Consider the following 21,612-nt stretch of genomic DNA (forward strand, 5'->3'; position numbering starts at 1 on the left):
CTGGTCGGCAGCCTGCTGCCGCACACCAATGAGAGAAGGGCACTCCTTCTGAGCCTGGCAGAATTCCTCCCTGGAGGGACCACCCTCTTGCTGCCACTGGGACAGCTCAGGCAATTCCCCTAGTTCGGCCACCTGCTCCCCTGTAGGTTCCAGGGCATCCCCTTCCGGGTCTGCCTCCTCCTGGACCGTGGGAACAGTGGGGGCCGGTTTCCCGCGCCCTCTACCCCTTCCTCTCTTGGCAGGTCCCTGGGCCATTGTTCCAGACTCCAGCTCTGTTAGACCGCCCTCTCTTGCTGTCATTGCACGGGTGGACACACAGATCCACGCAGGCAAACCCAACATTTCCAAGTGAGTCCTGTGCTCCACCTCTTTCCAGGGGGAGCTCTCCAGGTCATTACCTAATAGACAATCTACAGGCAAGGCATCACTTACAACAATCTCCAAAATACCGGAGACTCCTCCCCATTCAAATGGAACTTTGGCCAACTTGCAGTAGCGCACTGAACTGTCAGCTGCCACCACAGGCCGGAGTACCTGGGGAACAATTTGCTCTTCAGACACCCACCGACACCTAACAGTTGTCACGCTGGCCCCTGTGTCTCTCAGAGCCTCCACCACCTGTCCATTGATGGTCACCTTCTGCCCGTACTTCTTAGTATTTTGGGGCAGCAAGGTTTCCTGGACCATCTCTTGGTCTCCTAGAGAGACAAGGGTCATCAATGCTAACTCCTCCTCCCCACTAGAAATCAAATCCCCTCCCAAAGCTACACTGGCCAACGCCGGAGCTGGAGCTGGAGCACCCGTGGGTGCTGATTTCTTCTTTGGACAGCTTGGAGCAATGTGCCCCACCTCCCTGCATGAATAGCAAGTAAGGGTCTTTTTGTCCTGCGGGCCCTTATGGGGCCAGGACTTCTTAGGCTTGGGGGGTTGAGACACCTTCTCTTGGGAACTACTTTGGGGCCCTTTAGAAGACTCTTTTTGATTACCCGTGTCCCCCCCACTCTTCTGCTGGGGACCCTGTCCACCTTTGGCTGGGGTACTTACCACCCCCTTGTGGACCCTGGTGCTAGTCCACCGGTCCGCCTCTTTAGCAAGCTCACTGGGATCAGTTAACTTACTATCCAAAAGATGCTGGCGCAGCTCTGGGACACACAAACTACTTAAGTGCTCCCTACTAATCAAGTGACACAACCCCACATAATCAGTAACTTTGCTGCCCTTCATCCAACCTTCCAGTGCACGCGTGTACATACTCACACACTCCACCCAAGTACTTGAATCAAGCTTCTTGAAGTTCCTAAACTTCTGGCGGTACTGTTCAGCAGTGAGCCCATACCTGAGGCACAAAGCCTCCTTCATGGCGGAGTAGGACAAAGCATCCTTTGCGTCTAAGGGTGCCAAAACATCCCTCCCAGAGGCCTCAAAATGCTTCCACAATCCTGCTCCCCAATTCTTCTTAGGCACCTCATTCATCTGTAAGGCAAGTTCATACGCTCTGAACCACGCATAAATATCCTCACCCCTCTGATAATTCTGTACCAGATCCTTTGGTATGTATACCTTACCCGCCTGTACTGGTTGTGCGCTGCCACCATTAGAACTGGACCCCCTCTCTCTATATTTGAAGTCCAACTCCTTCATGCTCCTCTCATGAGCCAATTGAAGCTTCTTTTCCTCCAAAGCGAGAGCATGCCTTCTCTCCTGTGCCGCTCTCTCCTGCGCCTCTTTCTCAACTTCTAGGCGCAGTCTCTTCTCGTCGGCTTCCGCTTTGAGCTTCAAAAGCTCAATCTCATGGGCCCTAGCTCTCTGATTCTCCTCCACCTCCTCTGGAGAAATAATCCTACTGGAGTGGGTGCTGCCGGCCCTAGACGCTGGCTTCGCCACTGGCAAATCACTAGGCAGAAAAACAATCTCCTGTGCGCCACCCTCTTCAATAGTAGCTTCTGGGCCACCATGTTTGGCCTCCCACCAGGCCCTCAGAGCTGTCCGTAGCTCTTCCTTATTTGCGCCGCCCCTTACTGGGCATTCAAGCTGTCTGCAAACTTTTCTCAGTTGCTCCTTGTTATAGGTGAGCAACTCGTTGATGTCAAATTCCACTTCCACTTCTACATTCATGCTTTGCGCGTTCTGAGACATGGTACCTCCTACCCTTTTTCAACTAAAAAGGTTTCACCAAAAAGAAAAAATCTTGCGCAACCTGTTCCGCTAACCTAGACTAGTGATGTACAAGAAATCACTGCAGGTCAAGTGCAATTATTAGTTCAAAATCCGCACCGCGAGCCACCAATGTTAGAACCGGGAGTCTCTGGTTGGCAAAGGTAAGTACCTTGGCCCAAGTAGGGACCCCTAGCTCCGGTCAGGGCGACGGAATAACCCTCTGAGATAACCCCTGCTCACCCTCTAGGTAGCATGGCGCGAGCAGTCTAGGCTAAACTCGGAGGCAATGTGGATAACATTTGCACTTAACACAACAATAATTCCCACTCCACCACAAACTGAGACCACACACGTAAGTATATATAAAATATAACTTTATCTAGTTTCAGCATGTAAATGAAGCAGTTGCATGATAATCACTTCTGTAGAACACATAGCATTTTAACTTAAAGGTTGCACGTAATTTTCTAGGATGGTACTTGTAAATAGGCAGTTCTGGTAATTCAAAACAATAGTCTCAGGGTCCAAATCAAAAATCGTCTCTAGTCTCTTAAATCAGCACTTACAAAAATATGGCCACTGATCTATAACTGTGACGCTCTCAACATGAGCAAAGAAAGCAGGGCCCACGTGTACTTATATCTGTGGGCTTCATGCGCTGTTTAAACTCCCTCGCGAGGCCCAGGGACTCTTTCTCGTCCCCGGGGCAGCCTCGCGTCTTCCTGGGATTCAGGCGCACCACTGCGCAGCAGCCGTGCAGACTGCACGCGTCCCCGCCCCGGCCGGTCCCCTTTCCTCTCCCGCCCGCTCTCGACAATCCAACGAGCGGCAGGGGAGGCGGTGAAGCTCACCTGATGGAGGGACGGCTGGCCAGGGGTGCGGGACGCTTCCAAGTCCCTCGGCGGGGTCAGAGCTCTTCCCCGGTCCCGGTGGTGATGTCGGCAATTCTTCGGCACCTCCCGCAGCTTCAGCGGAGGCAGCCAATCCTGTCGCGGCCCTCAGTCGAGCCCCTCTGAGCGCGAGGCCGCCAACCAATGGCAGCGCGGCCTCGCCGATGACGCTCCGCAAGCTCAGCCAATCACGGCACCAGGACGCTGATGATGCTACGCCGCACGGGCCAATCCCGTCGCGGCGTTGGTGAGGGGGCTCGGCTCCCTCAACCAATGGGGTCGCAGCGGCTTCGTTCTTCGCCGCGGCAGCTCCTGGACCTCGGAGCAAGTCGCGGGGGGGGTTTCCTGGCCCCGGGCCGCGGTGGTGATTTGGCGGCGAAGGGTTTTCAAGGGCGCTGGTCTCGATTAGACCCCCCTCTCGACCTTGCCACCACCTGGGAGCAGATTTCACGAGGGGAGGCTCCACAAGCCTCCAACCCTCACGGTTAATGTGCCGATGAGCACACCGATCCCTTCCTCACGCTCCGCAGTTCAGCACCACGCGTCTCGGGTCCCAACAGCACGATTTTCCAGCCGTTTTCTGGGATAGCTTTAGGAACCTTTAGTCCTGGGTTCCCAACAGGAGGCCAGCTCTTCTCAGGCCCTTGGAGATTCAGTTGTAGACACAGCACACAGCAGAGTCTTGGCAATTTCAAGTAGGCAGGGTCACAGCACACAGCAAAGCCCCTTTTCTTCTCCTCAGCTTCCAGGTAGACAGTAGAACAGGTCAGCCCTTAGAGCACACAGCAAGGCAGTCTTCCTTTAGTTCCCTAGCTGTCCTCCTTCCAGCAGAGGTTCCTTCTTGGTTGCAGAATTTCAGAATCTAACTCTCTGTAGACAGGGGTCCTTTCCTTATACCCCTCAGTGCCTTTGAAGTTCTTTGAAGCCTTTGTGCATGGAGGCCCTGGGTCCAGTCTAAACCAGTTCTGGGGGTTCCGGAGCACTGAGGTGTCTCTGCTTTTCTTCTTCCTGTCAGCTTCAGGGCCAGGGGGGTCAGTTGACCACCAGGAGAGAGCTAACGTGGGGGAGGTAGGCAGGCGCAGCTCAGCACTTATCAGGCATTCCTTCCTCCCTCCTCCCAGGCAGGCAGATGTGCCCTTTCATCCCCGCGATGGCTCCGACCCTCTCCTCTGGGGCTCTGCAGCCCCTCCCTGTCACATCCAGACCAGGCAGGCATTCCACAAACCCAGGCACACAGAAAAAGGTTTAGACAAGAGAACAGCCACTTTCTAAAAGTGCTATTCTCCAACACAGGATTTAAAAACACCCTTCACTAAAAGATGTGTCATTAAATTCTGAGTCCAGGGATATCTTTCACTTCTGTCCCATCTTGTTCCTATGGGGAGATAGGCTGGTATCACATGGGCCCAGCCCCCTCCATGTTACTCTATGGAGCAAGATAGCCTTACAGCAGTGAGCACACAAAATGGCTGCAGCCCACTACCAGAGCATATTACCTGCACTAGCACATGCTCTACCTTATCCATACACTGCACCCTGCCCAGGGGGGTACCTTGAGCCTTCCATAGGGGTGACTGATGTGCACAGACAGGGAAGGGTTAGGCCTAGCCAGTGGGGACACTGGCCAGGCTGACATGGCAGTCACTGACTGCACACAGGCTCTGCGCTGGCAGGCCTGAGTCACCATTTTAAAGCTACTCATGTGGGTGGCGCAATCTGCGCTGCAGGCCCACTAGTAGCATTTGTCATCACCAGCCCTGGCACACACAGTGCACTTTACTAGGGACTTCGTGGTGATACAAATATGCCAATCAGGTATATTCAATCAATATCACAATTTACAGAGGGAGCACTTACACTCTGACACTGATCAGCAGTGGCAGAGTGTCCAAAGCATCTAAATCAGCAAAAACGAAATCCAGCACAGCATCAAAACACATGAGTCAGAGGCAAAAAGATGGGGGAAGAACCACGCCAAAAGGTGTCAGGTCTAACAGTGTGCATATGACGTATGAAGGAAGATCTGTATGACATTAGGCTAGTTTAATGAGTTGTTTTTTCTGACACTGAAGTATGTAGCTAAACATATTATATCTCACCTTGGCTGAGCAAAGCACGAGCCCGTGGTTAAACCATGAACTGACTGAAGCTCACACAATGCTCTTTAAGAGTTTTGGGAAGCATGTGCAGTGCTTGGGCTTGAAATTGCTCCTCCTATAGTGTGTCACGTGATGTACACATCCCGTCTCCCCATTGACAGTCGCAGTGGCAAGGGCTCAACAAGCATTTGCAATGCTTTAGGTCTTGCATTTGCCAGATTTTGAGCTGTTGGCATTGTAAATGACAATGCCTTTTATTTATGTGTTTAAAAAACAACACATAAATAAAAGGCATTGTCATTTAAGCCAATAGATCAAAGTTTCTAAAATGCCAGACCTAGTGCATTGTAAATGCTTGTTTCATGGAGTTACTACAATTCTAGATCGGATTAGACGGCTGATCATCGATCAATTATGGCTAATGGAGTTTGGAGGCTTAACAGACATGTCGGTGAAGCCACTTGGCCCAAGATGTCTCGTGGCTTGCTAAAGGCAGGCGATTAATATGTTGTTGACATTACAAGGCCTAAGACTTAAATGGTTAGCGATCTTGGATTTCACCAGTTTGTATATTTCTGAAATTCATAGACTTACCACAGTTAGATTCGTTCTGTGGGTTGTATTGCATGCCTGGGTTGACCCATGAAATGTTTTTACTCCTACTAATAGGATTGCTAGTTTTATCAGTCACCTGCCTTATTAGCTTTGGTGTGCTTCCACTATTCCATTACTCAGAGGCAGGTGTTACAACAGTCATGTGGAAATGTTGTTTCACGAAGCTTGCGGCCTTATCTGTTTGTGCACCTTCCAGAAGTATGTATTAATTCAAGAATGACACTGGTCTGGGTTATGCAACCAAGGGGCTTATTTCTGAGCCCATTGCACCACCGTTGCGTCACTTTTTGTGATTGTGCGGCAGCGTAAACAATGCGCCACGTAGCGCCATATTTACGAAGTGACAAATCTAAGCCGATGCGTCACATTGCAAAGCCCCATGCTACATTATGCCTGCATCAGGTATAATGTATGCAGGGTGGGCGTTCCACCGCAAAAAAGGGTCGTAGAAGTGGCGCAGTGAAATCTGTGAGATTTCACTACACCACTTCTAGGACGCCACTGCATCAAAATCTTACACCTACCTCACAGCAGGTGTAAGACTGACGCAGGCTCCTTTAACATGGGACTTGCTCATGCTGGAGTAGCATCACTTTTGTGACACACTCCAGCAATGCGCCATTTCTGCGCTTACAGATACGTCAGAAATACTGACGTATCTACAAATCCTTGCGACATGGTGCGTCGTACAGTAAATATGACGCATCCATGGTGTCACAAGGAGGGTGCACTGAAAAGTGTTGCTTTGTTCTTTCATTTTAGTAGCATAAATAATCTAAGCAACCCAGTAAGTCTTCTGCCACTTCCTTCTCTAACACTGACTTTTTTTCAAAACCCAATGTGTGAATTGCTCTAACTAATCCTCATTATTGCAGAAGTGAGCAGTGTACAGAGCCATATGATGGTCAAAAAATACATGGAGTAGAGCCGGAACACACTCAAGTCTATTTCTGGAAGCATCCCTGATTTTCTTGTGCACATCCACGGATGTTGAATTTTATGAAATATATGCACAGGGGGCAGGATGCTTCATAAATCCACTTGTCCCTTGGTTGGAAATTTACTCCTAAACAAATGGCAGAAGTAAAATGTGGGGGAAAAGGGATTGTAGGGAAAGTGAGTTTGCTAACGCTCACCAGATTTTTGCTCGAGCATTTACGCTATTTGCTCATGTGAAAATGCAGCTCAAAAATTTTGCAAGTGTATGGCTTCCAGGCCTACTTCTGTAAATTCTTGTGAAATAGTGAAAATAGTAAATCTGCACTGACACAAGGACATATACCATGGGTGCTCATTCATAACTTTCGCCAATAAATGGGCCAATTTTTTGGGATATATTGGTGAGGGTCCAGCAGGTCCTACAATAAAACTTCACAAAAACTGTTGAAACACAATACACATTGACAAACCAAAAGGATGGGAATCAGCACCAGACCAATTGTCTTTGAGATTGTGTTTTTCATGTTTCCCATAATCTTGCTGAAACTGGTTTTACTCTAATTTTCCATTTTTTTTAAACTACTAACATGTATCAAACACATTTTACTAAATGATGCCGCAAAGAAATTTACCTAAAATTGCAGTTTTGCAAAATGTTTTTCCTGTAGTTGCTATTTTTTCATTGTTTCTGCTTAACAGGTGTACATATTGCTTGTGGTTGTGTTGTTCTATGTTTGACATGTATATAAGTGACTGCATAATTAAGTACATTGTTTATCATAACTATTTATCTACAATTGCTTCACTGTTGAATTACAAACAAATTATATTTGGAGTGCAGAAACACTTGAGAGTCTGAGTTTATTGAATGCAGCTTTAATCTACATATATTACCTTCTTTGTACATGTGTACCTTCCATGTACTTATGTATCTTTATAGTTGTAACTTTGCTTCTAACTCAGCATGTCCACTGCACTAACCTATGGCTCGCCCATATCTCTCACGGGGCTTTCTCTACCTTCACTCTGACTCATCTCAAACCTCATTTTACTACTCTCTCCAATGCACTGACCTCTTTCTTACCCTGTACCTCTCTCAATATATCCTCTAACTCCACTCTCTCATTCCTCCCAAAACCCATACCACTATTATGATCCCCAAGATAACCCTTCCTAGACTCTTCCTTCGTCTACCCCTCCCTGCATCATCTCATACCTCTTTTACTATTCAGATCTCCCAAACAAGCCTTTCTAAACCCTTCCCTCTGACTCTTCCCCCTCCACCTCCCCTTTGCTCATCCCAAACCCCCTCCTTATGAACTCCCCCCAATAAATTCTACACCCCTCCCTCTTCTATCCCTCCACTATCCTTTTACAACCCAAATAACAGACTAACATGCCCACCGCCCAAATTAATTTCATATTTTCATAGACTACTTCACCACTAATTTAGAGTAGCGTGCTAATTGCCGAAAAAGAGCTTCAACGCCTTGTCAGGGGTAGTAAGCACTATAAAAATGCAATTACAATACAATATTTCCTTTCGTCATTCTGAAAAACTTGTAACCTTGGTAAAAAAGTGGATGAATATAAGTTGAGACAAATTGAAGAGCATTGAAAGGTTGTGAGAAAACAATAGCTTGAATAAGGCAATTCAATGCTGCATGCCTACATTTTCCAGATTATATTGTAAAAGTGGGGTGCCTTGAAAACTGTCAATGCCTAGAAGGCTGGAGGGCTGAGTGGGAATTTTAACTCTAAATCAAAAAGCGCCGCCAAACTCTAAACTAAAGTGACAGGTTCTGGAATACAAAATAAGTTCATAGGGCATCTAAACGCAGTGAATGAGCAGTGAGATCCACTGCCAAGACCTATATGGGCCATCCATTAGACTTAGATCATTTTTTGTAATCCACCATTTCATCTCAGCCACTCTGGCTAAAATCTTACGAGCATTAGATGCCCTGTCACCCAGTTCCAAGAGAATCATGGCATCATCGTCATACATCTGACACAAAAGACTCTGTCAGCTATGATCCAACCAGGGAGGTCATCTTAATGATTAATGGGAGTGGTAGTAATGCAGACTACTGCGGTACACCATAATCTGGGGTATTCATGTGGGAAGTTAAATGATCGAGATGGTTTTGGTATTGGAGATCAGCAATAAATTATTTTACCCAACTTATTGCCTTACCATTCACTCCAAAAACATGTTCCAACCTGGTAAGCAGGAGCATTTGGTCTAAGGTATCAAACATCACACTGTTTTAGCCTTAGCAGACCTTCTTTTGCGTCATTCATACTCAAGCTGGGAGGATTCAAGTTTCAAAGTTTTAAAGTCCTTAGTGTACCAGAGATTAATTTGCATTATTTGGTGAGCGATTTTCTCCTTTTTAAAGGAGGCAGAATATGGTAATATAGCTTGTCTGAAATATATGTCTTAACTCATATGGACTGTTCTTTAAATCATACAGGGATACTACAGAGGTTTATATGTAGATAATATATTCACTATGTAGTGAATTGGAATCACTTAAGGTAAAGCTCCTTTAAGGGAATAATAAGTGTGCGTTGAAATATTTTGTAAATCATTCACAGAGCACAAGAGTGGATCAACAAAACCTATGCGTTTTCATACAATTAATATATAAACAAAAAGAACATTTACATTGAATGTTGAAAGTTGAATACTACTAAGGGAGCTAGAAGGGTAGTGTTGTCCTGAAACCCTTTCTTCTTTTACTCCTGTAGCTGGTGCTATAGCTCAAGTAGTTCAATTTCCAACTCAGGTGGGAGTACGCCTGGGCATCAGACTGTCTGACTTTATATTCTCTTAAGGTAAGGAAGGGCCAGGCAGACCCTTCTTGTGTAGCACCTGCACCATAACAGAAAAATGGGGATAAGATTGCCAGTGGTCATATCTGCTACCATACAACCTTTACAGGGGCCAATGATCAACCTGAAGGATGTATTCAGATGGTGTTGCTATGAACAGCATGTGATATCTAGCCCAAATGAGCACCAGGACGCTGAATTCTTATTGTCTATGTGATCACGTCAAAAACTGGACCGATGTCATCTTTTTTACAGACACAGTAGGAGTGCGAAAAAGGGCACTAGTCGACCGGCATTTCTTTGTTAAACTGGTAGCATGAGAGGTTGAGAAAAGTCATATCTTTGTTCATCAGTTTCTTGGGCAGTATGAGGAAGAGGAAAATCCATATATGTATTTAACCCACCTTTGCACCCAGGCACCTCTTTTACAGGTAGGACAGGGTCTAACCTTAAGAAGATTTTCTGTGGCCTGGTTCATTGTCGTTCAAGAACTGGGAGCAGAAGGAAGAGCACAGAGACCGAATGGTTTCTCTTAAGGCAAATCAACTTTTATTTTTTAAGAGACCGTTTCCTGGGAGGCAATGGGGATGAACAGGTTTGAGGGCTTTAAATTGTGAAAGTAAGAAACAAGACATATTTATTATCGCATACCTGGCGGAAAAAAATGAAAACCTGGGTATGGATAAACCCCCAAGGGCATTGGAGGTTCATTACAACGAGAAACCCTTCATCCCATTGGCCATAATAAAGCAGCAACAATGGTCAAATAGGCACTAGATCAATGTAATTTTCTTTTGTCTCCTGATCTGATGTTTGATGGTAAGGTGACACAACAGTCCCCTTCGAGATGTATATTTCCCTTGCCCCAGAGTTGGAACACTGAGGGTGTTGAGACAGTGTTTTTCCTCCCTGCTCTACACCCGGATATGATTGTTATAGCCACAGAAATCTTTGGAGAGTCCCAGCATGCCCCATCAAACTTCTTACCTGCAACTTCTAGAGCATATCAGGAAAAGCCATTAAGAACTTATAAACGCAAGGCTGGAGCGTAGACCAAATAAAATTCCAGTAAAAGTAGATCAACCCGCTTAATTATTAAATTGTCTCTTTTGTAGTCAATTAGATAAAATTGTAGCAGTTCAGTAAGCTCTTCGAAGTACATCATTTTATTCTTCTTGGCTTGCTTCATGTAGTCTACTTACAAGTTGTTGCTGGGATTCATTTGCAAGATATTTTATTTTTTTCAATGTGACAGAATAATGCTCTGTTTAAACAGCTAACATGTTTAACCCCTTTTGTGGAGAACAGGCTTAGGGCTTTCTCAAGGCTTGAAGATATGCAGCACATAGATTCAGTAGACTTTGTTACATAAGTTGCAGTCCCATTGTCTGAATAGCAAATATTGGTCTGGTTGGAAGAATCTCGTTCAGAGAGATCATTCCATAATCTTAATTTGCATTCAGTATGTTTCAAATAATTCCTTTAGATAGACTGCATGAAGGTACAATGGAAGACCAGAGACTTCTGAAAACCTCACCAAAGTTAATTTGAAAATGTTGAATGGTTCAAGAGGTAGACTCTTTCAATCAGGAGTTTATATAGCGCGGCTTCTCACCCGTGAGGGTCTCAAGGCACTGAGGGTGGGGGGAGGGGTGGCTACTGATCCATCTGGGTGTGAGGTTCAGTCGAAGAGCCAGGTCTTGATGTCCTTCCTGAATTGGGTCAACAACAAGGATTGCCTGAGGTGGAGGGGCAGGGTGTTCCAGACCTTGGGGGCGAGGTAGGAGAAGGATCTTCCTCCGGTTCTGGTCTTGTGGATCCGTGGGACGAGGCCAGGGCAAATTCGGCGGAGCAGAGTTGTCTGGCAGGTATGTGGAATGCGAGGTTCAAATATTCTGGCCCTGCTTCGTGGAGAGCTTTTGGGTAGCAGGTGTAAATTTCAAAGCCACAAAGACTCTGACCAGACAGACTCTAACTATTTCTGCATCATGCTCCATCCACCGATGTGCCTTCAAAACCTTTATAACTAAATAAACTGTTGGAAATGTATGTAGCATGGCTGGCTGCTTGATGCCTCTGGGTATATTACGAGATTGAAATGGACATCTATTCTACATATAAGGTTCAGCAGTTCAAAGTTGCCTGCTAATCGTCTTTAAGTTACACCATATACTATTTATTTTTTAAATTGCTAAATGATACTAGAAATGTGTTCTGGGATAGTGGTCCGTGTCATGTCTGTCAGCAAATATTTATAAAGGCATTTGCACAGAATGATGTATACATGTGTATCAAGTTTACACATGATACCAACATGCCTATTTTTTTATTTTTCTATTTATGTTATATTGTTATCAGGGGCAAACATAATGGCAGTTAAAAAAAATTCTTTCAGCATGTAAAAGAACACATTCGTTAAACACTTTCTATGGCAGATTAGATAAAAACAGTAACAAAAACAAGATTGGATAAACATGTAAATCTCAGTATTACAACCCGATGTGCATATCGCCACTGAGTAGCTTACAAGAGACAGTTAAAGGGCAGCCAAATGTGATCTGGTAGTGAATAATACCAAACATAAGGCCAGCTTTACAATATTTTTGCATTAAGTCTTTTTCATAAATTCAGCACCCCAGTTCAAAGTGGGAAGGGTATTTTATTTTTCTGGCTTCTCTTGCGATCAAGTGCCTTAGGTTTAGTTATTTCAGTTTAGCTCAGATACATTTATTCATGTGCGTTTCCTTTTTTTAAATTAAACTAATTAAAACATATTTCTCATGTATAACCAAAGTTGAAACTCTTCCCCATTCACCTTTATCGAACGAAAACTAATGGTAGGTTCATTGTTCACATATCTGAACATATTAAACGTGTGCACTGTGTTCTTAGAGTTCATGTGTGGTGGACTTTTTTCCTGCAAAGGTGTATTGTTGTATTCATGTAAGTGAAAACATTTGGGCACAAACAATCTTGCGGCATAATAGAGATACATTATTTCACTTGCGACCTAGAAGGAATATGTGTAGGTAAAAAGATACCCATATTGTGCTTCAATTAACCTTTTGCAGTCACAAAGATATACTTTGGAGTTGTTCAATCCTGGAGCAAGGTGATTCTCATTCAATGTAAAGAGTTATCTCCGCACACTATTGAAGGTGCATGGATTCCTAGTCCAGTATAGCAAAGATCATTCACCTGTGTATAAGAGCTTCAAGTCATATCATGTTTTATCACTGAACTCAGTTTTTTACGTCTTCGCTTTAATTTATTAGTCTAAATGACATCGTTGCTATATGATAAAGTGATTAGTGTACAAATAAACCAAAACTGTAAATTAGGTTTTTAATGTATGTGTGTGTGTATGTGTATATATATATATATATATTGTACCGTACAAATCTTAAAACGCATGATTTTTTAAAATTCGATATAGGGTGAAACCATTTAAGTTGTTTCATAATTTCATTTGAGTTTTTGGGTGAAAATACTGACATATCAAAATTCTGTATCTCCCACTTACACATCTTTTTTTCTCCACAGTATTTACAGTATTAGCATTGAACATATCGCAGATGAACATATGATTAAAAATAATTAGAAAATAAAATCCTATGAAATATAGGTCTGCCGCGCCTGGCCAATTGGTGTAGTTGTGTATAAAAACATCTGTTCTATCCTGGATGAAATGAAGGCCAAATTCACTTTGTAAATTGGAGTTAAATATACCCCGCATATAGGCAAATGATTAGATGTAAAAGAGCTCTGTGACAGTATTAAGATTGATGTATCCTGTTGCAAAGCACCATGAATAAAGAGATGCCAGTAAATGAGCAATGCTGGGCATGAGCTTACAGGCTGGAAAGAAAATCAATAAAGAAATGAGTAGGACAATCAGCATCCACATATACAGTGAGGCGGGACTGACAATGACCTATATAGTGGAAGAGTAGAAATAGAATGCAGAGAAAAGATCTCACACCAGTATTTTCACGTGGTAGCTACCAAAAAGATAAAGACATCCGGCTGCACACACCCAAAACCAAACATATAAACAAATTCAACAAATGAGCCCCCATCTACACTACTGATGAGACAACATGAACAACTAAACGTATACATAAAAGCAACGTAATAACCAAATCCAGACTAGTGATGATCTAACTGAAATAATCAGAAAACAGGCTCCAATGTAGTACATAATGCTCGGGAGCTGACGTGAAGGTTCCCAAACTGCAGCAGCTGTGCAGTGTTCTGCTAATGGGGATACAGCTTTGCACAAATCTCTGTAACATAACATCCCCTAACAAGGTATGTCAATGGAAAGCTGTAGGTTGGGTTTGCAATTAGTGTCCACATTTCTGGTTAGATAGTCTAGAATCTTACAGTGGTGCAGGTGATCTTGGAGTTCCTCTTTGTATGTAGATGTTAACATAAAGTCAGTGCGTAGCAGGGGGGGGTGGTCCGCCCCAGGCGGCACGAGTTTTTGGTGTGTTGCCTCCACCGCTCTTGCTCTTACCTGCTGACAGGGGCAGCAATTCCCCCTGCTCTTCAATCACCCGCCACGGGCAGCAAACAAAAGGGAGTAATCTTGCCTGCACCCCCCCTTCAACGAGAGGCGGAAAACGCAGCGACCTCCACAGGCGGGAAGAGCTAGCTACGCCACTGCATAAAATTGACACAAACGCAACAACAATGATGGCTATGCTAAATGTTTGCACATCTATATACAACCAGAGTGAGGGGGTACAATATTTTCCGGCTATTATGAATGTCCATAAGTTGGTGCTTCCATGGTGCACTCACCTGCCAACAAAGGTGATACACCCAGCCTTTATCTTTCAAACTTGTAACATAAAACCAAAGATTTTGAAGAAATTCGAAGAATAAAAACAACTCTGGATAACTATTTCATCTGAACTCATCATTTGGCTTACAGATCACTTACTCTGGACTTCTGAGTGTGCTTCGGTACTTTTTTCCAAAAACCGACACAAATTTTGTTAAGATGAATAAATGGCCTGCTTCTGCTTCTGCCGCTCGTAGTCGGTTTTTGAACTCTGCTGCTGTTTGTGCTGCCTGTGTCTTCGGCAAGGAGGAGACTGCCGCCTTAGCTTTCTTGGACATCGCTGGGAGACCGGGACTGCGAGGCCCAGCAGGCTGTGCGTTACAACAGCCCGCACACCTGCCGCCTCTTCCCGTGACTCCTCCCCTCTACTGTCCCTGATCACCGGCCCTTAAAACACGACTCGGGCCCCTGCTCCGCGGGAGCCGCTCGTAGTCGGTTTTTGAACTCTGCTGCTGTTTGTGCTGCCTGTGTCTTCGGCAAGGAGGAGACTGCCGCCTTAGCTTTCTTGGACATCGCTGGGAGACCGGGACTGCGAGGCCCAGCAGGCTGTGCGTTACAACAGCCCGCACACCTACCGCCTCTTCCCGTGACTCCTCCCCTCTACTGTCCCTGATCACCGGCCCTTAAAACACGACTCGCGGCCCCCGCTCCGCGGGAGCCGCTCGTAGTCGGTTTTTGAACTCTGCTGCTGTTTGTGCTGCCTGTGTCTTCGGCAAGGAGGAGACTGCCGCCTTAGCTTTCTTGGACATCGCTGGGAGACCGGGACTGCGAGGCCCAGCAGGCTGTGCGTTACAACAGCCCGCACACCTGCCGCCTCTTCCCGTGACTCCTCCCCTTCAAACCTGCTCCCTGCATAAAAAACACCCCTTTCACGCGTGAGCAGGACGAAGGCGGGGACGAAGCCTGGATAAAGGGCGGACAGTCTTAGACAGTCCGAGACAGAACGTGACTGGACTGGGCACGACATACTGCCCGCGCAGCCTTCAAGAAACCCCCGTTAAAGTAAGACACTCTGTGTATGGTTATTGTCACACCGAGGAACAACATCTATTTATACCTTTTCACATTGTACATTACCATTGTATGGAATAGAAATTGTGCTACAACCAACATTATATAGTATGCCAAAAAAGATTCCTGCCGCTGTGTCTAACACCATGGATAATTACTTGGTTCATGTAGTAACCAAAATTAATAGTGAAAGAAGGCAGTCACTAGGACTAAGTCAATCCCCCATTCTGCACTCCCTGAGCCCACCACCAAATTCCCCATGGGTTGATATACCATCCCAGGTCGTAGGAAATGAAGTTCCAGACACTGAGCTACGTGATAGTGAGATCTATAATCACAGTGTACTTCTAGAGACTGACCCAGAAATCGATCAAGAAAATGACCCAGAGTCACAGGTTGATGCTTCAGCTGAGGATTCCTCTATACAGGTGGATTCACAGGTAGACACAGTTGTGCCTGCCATTCGGGCGGTCAGAACATGCAGAAAAGCCCAGTCAAATCGAGGAGGGTCACGACCAGGGAGAAAAAGGGCTGTATCACCAGTGAAAATAAGGGATAAAAATAGGGGGCTCGGGGAAGATAGCGACAAACAAATCATGAACGATGAGTTATTTAATAGGTTAGCGGACATGATTGACTGTAAGCTCAAGGCCATCATTAAACCACTGGTGGCTAAATTAGATAAACTCACCAACGAAGTAAAGAAATTGGGTGGGGCACAGAAAAAGATTGCGGAGGAGGTGGCAAACACAATAATCCTGGTCACTAATTTAGCCAATACAAACAAAGAGCATACTGTGAATGGGACAGAGGGAGGTGAAAATGTGGCATTGATTATCCCCCCTGAACATATACCAACAATAGAACATAACCAGCCAGAGATAAGAGATAATCCCACACTAAGACCACCTGCAACGACTATACCACGTATAGAAAATGAATCACTACAATTTATAGAAGAAGCCTCACCCCTAGTGTTGGTATTAGCAAATGTACCCCCTCTGACTCCTGGCCAATCAGAATCTCCAACATCTCTGACAAGCAAGGCCCTGCATTGGCTGTCCTGTAATATGCAGATGGCTCCCCGGGGGAAACAACAGTTAGCAGGAGAGGTCAAGTCGGCCAGAAGGGTACCCTGGATAGGGCACAGCCCAAAAAAGTTTAAAGGAGACTGTATAGTATTAAATTTCTCCAATTCGGGTGTACTCCCTAATGTCCTGTCAAACATACTCCCCCCCCAACGTAGGAGTGGTACCATTGTTCCACTTACCTTAGAATTCCTTGGTGAGAAACAGCGAAGCATGACTTATCCCAAGACACTCCTTAATTTTACAAGGCCAGAGTGGAACATAACGACAAATGGATGGGGTATAGGTGCTCCCGTAAATGATTGGGGGAGTAGTTTAGAGAGGCGCGAAGGCCCAAATCATTTATATCAACACAAGTATTACTATCCAACCCATTTAAATAACCAGTACAGTATCCCTATCTCAAATAGGTTTGACACCCTTTATGGACAGGGAGGACTGGAAGGGGTAGAATGACTACCTAGAGCACTATTTTTGTCTGATCACATTGATCACATAGGCTTAGGAAATGAGGATAATATAAATGTGATAAATGGATCTATTTCCGCTGAAAACCCCGACTTAAACAATCCCACAGCTCAAGGAATGGGACCCCTAACTGAGGTAGCGGCATCCTTAGTCTGGACAAACCGACCCACTAACTTATTAAACACGTATAACCTTGTTCCTATACAAGTAGACCAAACACATAATATCATGGAAGAGCAGGTATCCAGATGTACAGAGTCATTGCATGCTACCCCATTTGAAAAGGTTAACATAGACACTGATACTAATATTTTGTGCCCACTAACTCCCTGTAGCGCAAGTCTAGAATCTTGGAATACCGCAGGGCTGGTTGATAAAGCTTGTGACATCACCTGGCTGTCCTTTGTCAAACAATATGCAGTGATATGCCTTCAAGAAACATGGCTGGTAGAAACAAATGTTCATATTGAGGGGTACCAAAGTTTCTTCATTCCAGCTGAACCATCAAATAGTGGAAGAGCAAAGGGGGGCCTGGCAATTTATGTTAATTTGGCTCTTACATGTCATAAAGTCTTGCGCCACTCTGGAAATAGAAACATCCATGTTTTAGAGCTAAAGAGGGGTAAAACTATTTTTACCCTGATTAACTTTTATAATGCAGTGAATCAGAAAGGAGACTGTAATATATTGCCCCTGGGTGATCTTTTGAGAGACAATGCGGGGAACCTGCCGCGCCAAATGCTGATCGCAGGTGATTTTAATACTCACCCGTGTGGAAATCCAGGAGAGACTGCTATTGACCAACTGGGATGTAACAGCCTGAAAGGCTTGCACTTTGATCACTCGCGGCGTGGAATACAACTAAACACGCTAATGAATGAAAACAACCTAATCACAGCCATGACCACGGTGGCGGGACAAACTTTTTTCCCCGTTCCTACGTACAAGGGACATACAAATGGATCATACATAGATCACATTCTACTGTCTGCCTACCTTGCCAACACTGTCCTGGATTTCTCAATCCAATTGAACATTTATAGTGATCACAATCCTATTTGCATTAAAATGGGTGGGGGAATCTTTGAACAGCGAAAGCCACGTGTAGATCGTGGATCCATAAAGTGCATAAACGGAAAGCGTCGTTTAAAATGGGCAATGGTGAATTGTGAAGATTTGTATACCTCTATTAATAATCTGTGTAGCTCCGAACTCTCTATATGTATGTCATCAGTATCATCATCGCAACAAATCTTGACAGCTTTTGAGGGTGTTGCATCAACAGTAGGGTCACTGTTAATGGTGCCAGTCAAAGGGAATACTAGTAGTAACCCAAAATGGTTCGACAATTCTTGCTCTAAGGCCAGCCGATTTCTTAAGATGGCTCTGAAAACTAAACCCAGAGACACGGATCACATTAAGGCCATGCGTGTCAGGTACAAAAAGTCCTTTGCTACTCGAAAGAAAGAGGTAAAGAAAAGTGTATGGGAGACCCTGTTAGACCCAAAAACCCTGAGAAATAGTGCCAAGTTTTGGGAAATTATAAATAAACCTCTGTTTGATCACCCAAATAATTCCATCCTTGGCACAAACATCCCAGAGGAAGAGTGGGTTAATCATTTTAGCTCAATTTTTAAAAGTAATGAGTCTCAAGCAGAATATAGTCCGGTTATTTCTAAGGAGAATGTTTTGCTGTTCTCAATAAGTGAGGTTGAAAAAGGAATCGAAGGGCTAACAAGTAATAAGGCCCCAGGGCCGGATGGCCTTCCTCCGGACCTTTTTAAATCCTGCATATCGCTATGGGCACCTGTCCTCACTGCTGTACTTAATGCAGCTGTGGTTTCTGGCTGCCCAAAGTCATGGGGGGTGTCTACCATCGTACCCGTGTATAAGAAAGGAGACCGTAATAGCCCCCTCTGCTATAGACCAATATCTTTAATCAACTCTGTGGTCAAAGTAGTGGGGGGGAGTAATTCTCAACAGGCTAGTTGAATGGGCAGACGAAAATAAAGTAATATCCCCAATTCAATATGGCTTCAGGCCCGGTCACTCCACGATTACCCAGTGTCTGAATTTGTACCTGATTATAGGGAAATACACCATGGCCCGTCAAGGTACAATTCACATGGCGTTTATGGACCTATCGTCGGCTTTCGATTGTGTAAGCCGAGGAAGGCTCTGGGAAGCCATGGCGAAAATGGGTGTAGAGCAGAATTTAATTAATTTGTTAGCAGATATGCATTCTGACACAAGAGCAAATGTCCGGTACACACAAGATCTAAAAGTGACAAGAGATTTTGGAGTGTACCGGGGTGTCAGGCAAGGGTGCATCTTAGCCCCGTTCCTCTTCAACCTATACATAAACGATTTGGAAGAGCATCTTTTAAGTACAGGAGCAGATTACCCTTATGTTGGACGGAAGGGATTGCCGGTTCTGCTTTATGCGGATGACGCAGTCCTTTTATCCAGGACTGCAAATGGCCTTCAAATATTGCTAAATTCCTTCTTTGTTTTTATGAAGTCTCGAGACCTGAGCATAAACAACTCTAAATCTTTCGTAGTGAAGGTTGGCCAAGGTAATAAAAAGCCAAACTGCCTAACTGTTAACGGGGAAACACTCCCAGTAACAAAAACATTCTCATATCTCGGAGTCCTGTTTGACCACCAACTGAACTGGGGACCCGCGGTACAGAAGAAAAAGGGAGAGGTAACCCGGGCAAATGCAGCAATACTCGATTTCGCAAGAAAAATGGGAAATAGCCCAGTGGCTGCATTGCTTCAACTTTACCAGGCCAAGAGTGTTGCTACTGCATGTTATGGCAGTGAGTTATGGGGATATGCCACAATAGGAGCCCTGGAGGTAGTAGAAAATAACTTCTTAAAACAGATATTGAGGGTCCCTAGGGGAACAGCCAATTTCTCTGTGCACGAAGAGCTGGGTATGTCATATTTATGTGACAAGGTAGCAGTAAACCCTCTACTGTGCTGGTTAAATTGCTGGTTAAACAGCGACGTACCCCTTACTCAGCTCATATTGAGGGAAGCACTAACGTGGGAAAATAGGCTTAAGGTTCCATGGATAAAGTACTTAAGTAGTTGCTTTAATAAATGAGGGCGCCCCGAACTCTTTTTAACTCCAGAATCTATTACGAAACTGGATGTTATTACTGTGAAGAAGGATTTTATTTCTTCCAAGTATTTAGCTAGGGAGGACGGTGAATTAAAGAAAGGAAGTGTACGGCAACATGTGCTATTAAAAACATCTTTGCTCATGGAACCGTACCTGTCATGGCCCATGTCAAGTTATGATCGTTTCTTGCTGACGAGGTTCCGTCTGGATTTATTTCACTTACTATTGTCCGTGCCTAAGGGGACCCATCGCAGTCAAGTGTTGCCGGCTTGCGGCTGCGACGAAAAGTCTCCGCAAGACCTGGCACACTTCCTTTTTATCTGCCCTTTTTATATTATACCACGGAGGCTATATTTAAAACCTTGCCTCAAAAAACTGAACTTCACACAAATTAGACCAGCACTTTACTACCTCCAGCTGTTAAGTTGCGACTGCACTTTATTTGTATGTAGCTTTTTAAAATTAGCTCTTAAATTCAGGAAAAGTATGGAGGGGTAATAGTGCTACTGATAAGATATATTTCCAGTTAACAGTAACTTTTCTACATTTTTATAAAACTTTTAACATTTTGAGAGTAAATTCTGCTTGTAACTTTTCTTTTTCTGATCTATGCTGATTCAATAATTTCTTTTTTTGTAAGTATGAGTCAATATATGTGTAATTTTTGTGATCCATATTGTCTTTTAAAAAATTTCTTGTTAGTATGAGTCAATGTATGTTTAATGTAATATGCTTTTATGGTTGTTAATATTAATAACCGAATAAAGTTATTTGACTTGACTTGACTTGAATGAATGGCCTGCTTCTGTCTAAGTCAATGTACATGGTTTCAATGAAAACAAGAGAGAACTGTGAGATAAAGGGTCACTATAGCACCTGCCTTTATTTTTCCTCATGTTTGTTTCCCATTTTTTTAGAAAACCTTGTTTATCTGTAATGCTAACATATCTGAGTCTGCAAAGCATTTGGGATGGGCTTCCTAGGGCATCTTGCACAAAGGTTCTTACTGAAACCTTTGTACAGTATAGCTAATGAATTTAGATTTGAAATCACAAGCTGTCAAGCAGAGATGAGTGGTGGTCACCAGGGCCAGAGGGGAGCCTTATTGTTTATACGCACCTTTCGACCCATCATTTTCTAATTAACTTCAACTGAGTACCTGCACTTGGAATATATTACTGCCCCAATAATTTGCTTCATTCATATTAGAGAAGTCTACTGGGTGGTGGAGAGCCCGTCAACAGTGATGGAGGATGTTACTTAGATTGGAAGCCTTCTTTAATAGTGTAGCCCTGTGAAAGAAATCCATTATCTTCTTCCTCGGAGTTTGTGAACTGGACAATGTATGTACTGGCCTCAGACTAAACACTCATGACACCTTTTTGAGAAAAAGCTGTTTATAATCTTGAGACTCAGGGTGCGATCTTCACTAGCTCTGTGATGCTAAACATACGAAGGTCAAAACCTAATATGCCTTTGTAGGAAAGCTATCCTTGTTCCCATCATCAGTGAAGACCATTGGAGCAGC

Source organism: Lissotriton helveticus, chromosome 2_1, assembly GCF_964261635.1.
Source record: "Lissotriton helveticus chromosome 2_1, aLisHel1.1, whole genome shotgun sequence".
NCBI lineage: Eukaryota > Metazoa > Chordata > Amphibia > Caudata > Salamandridae > Lissotriton > Lissotriton helveticus.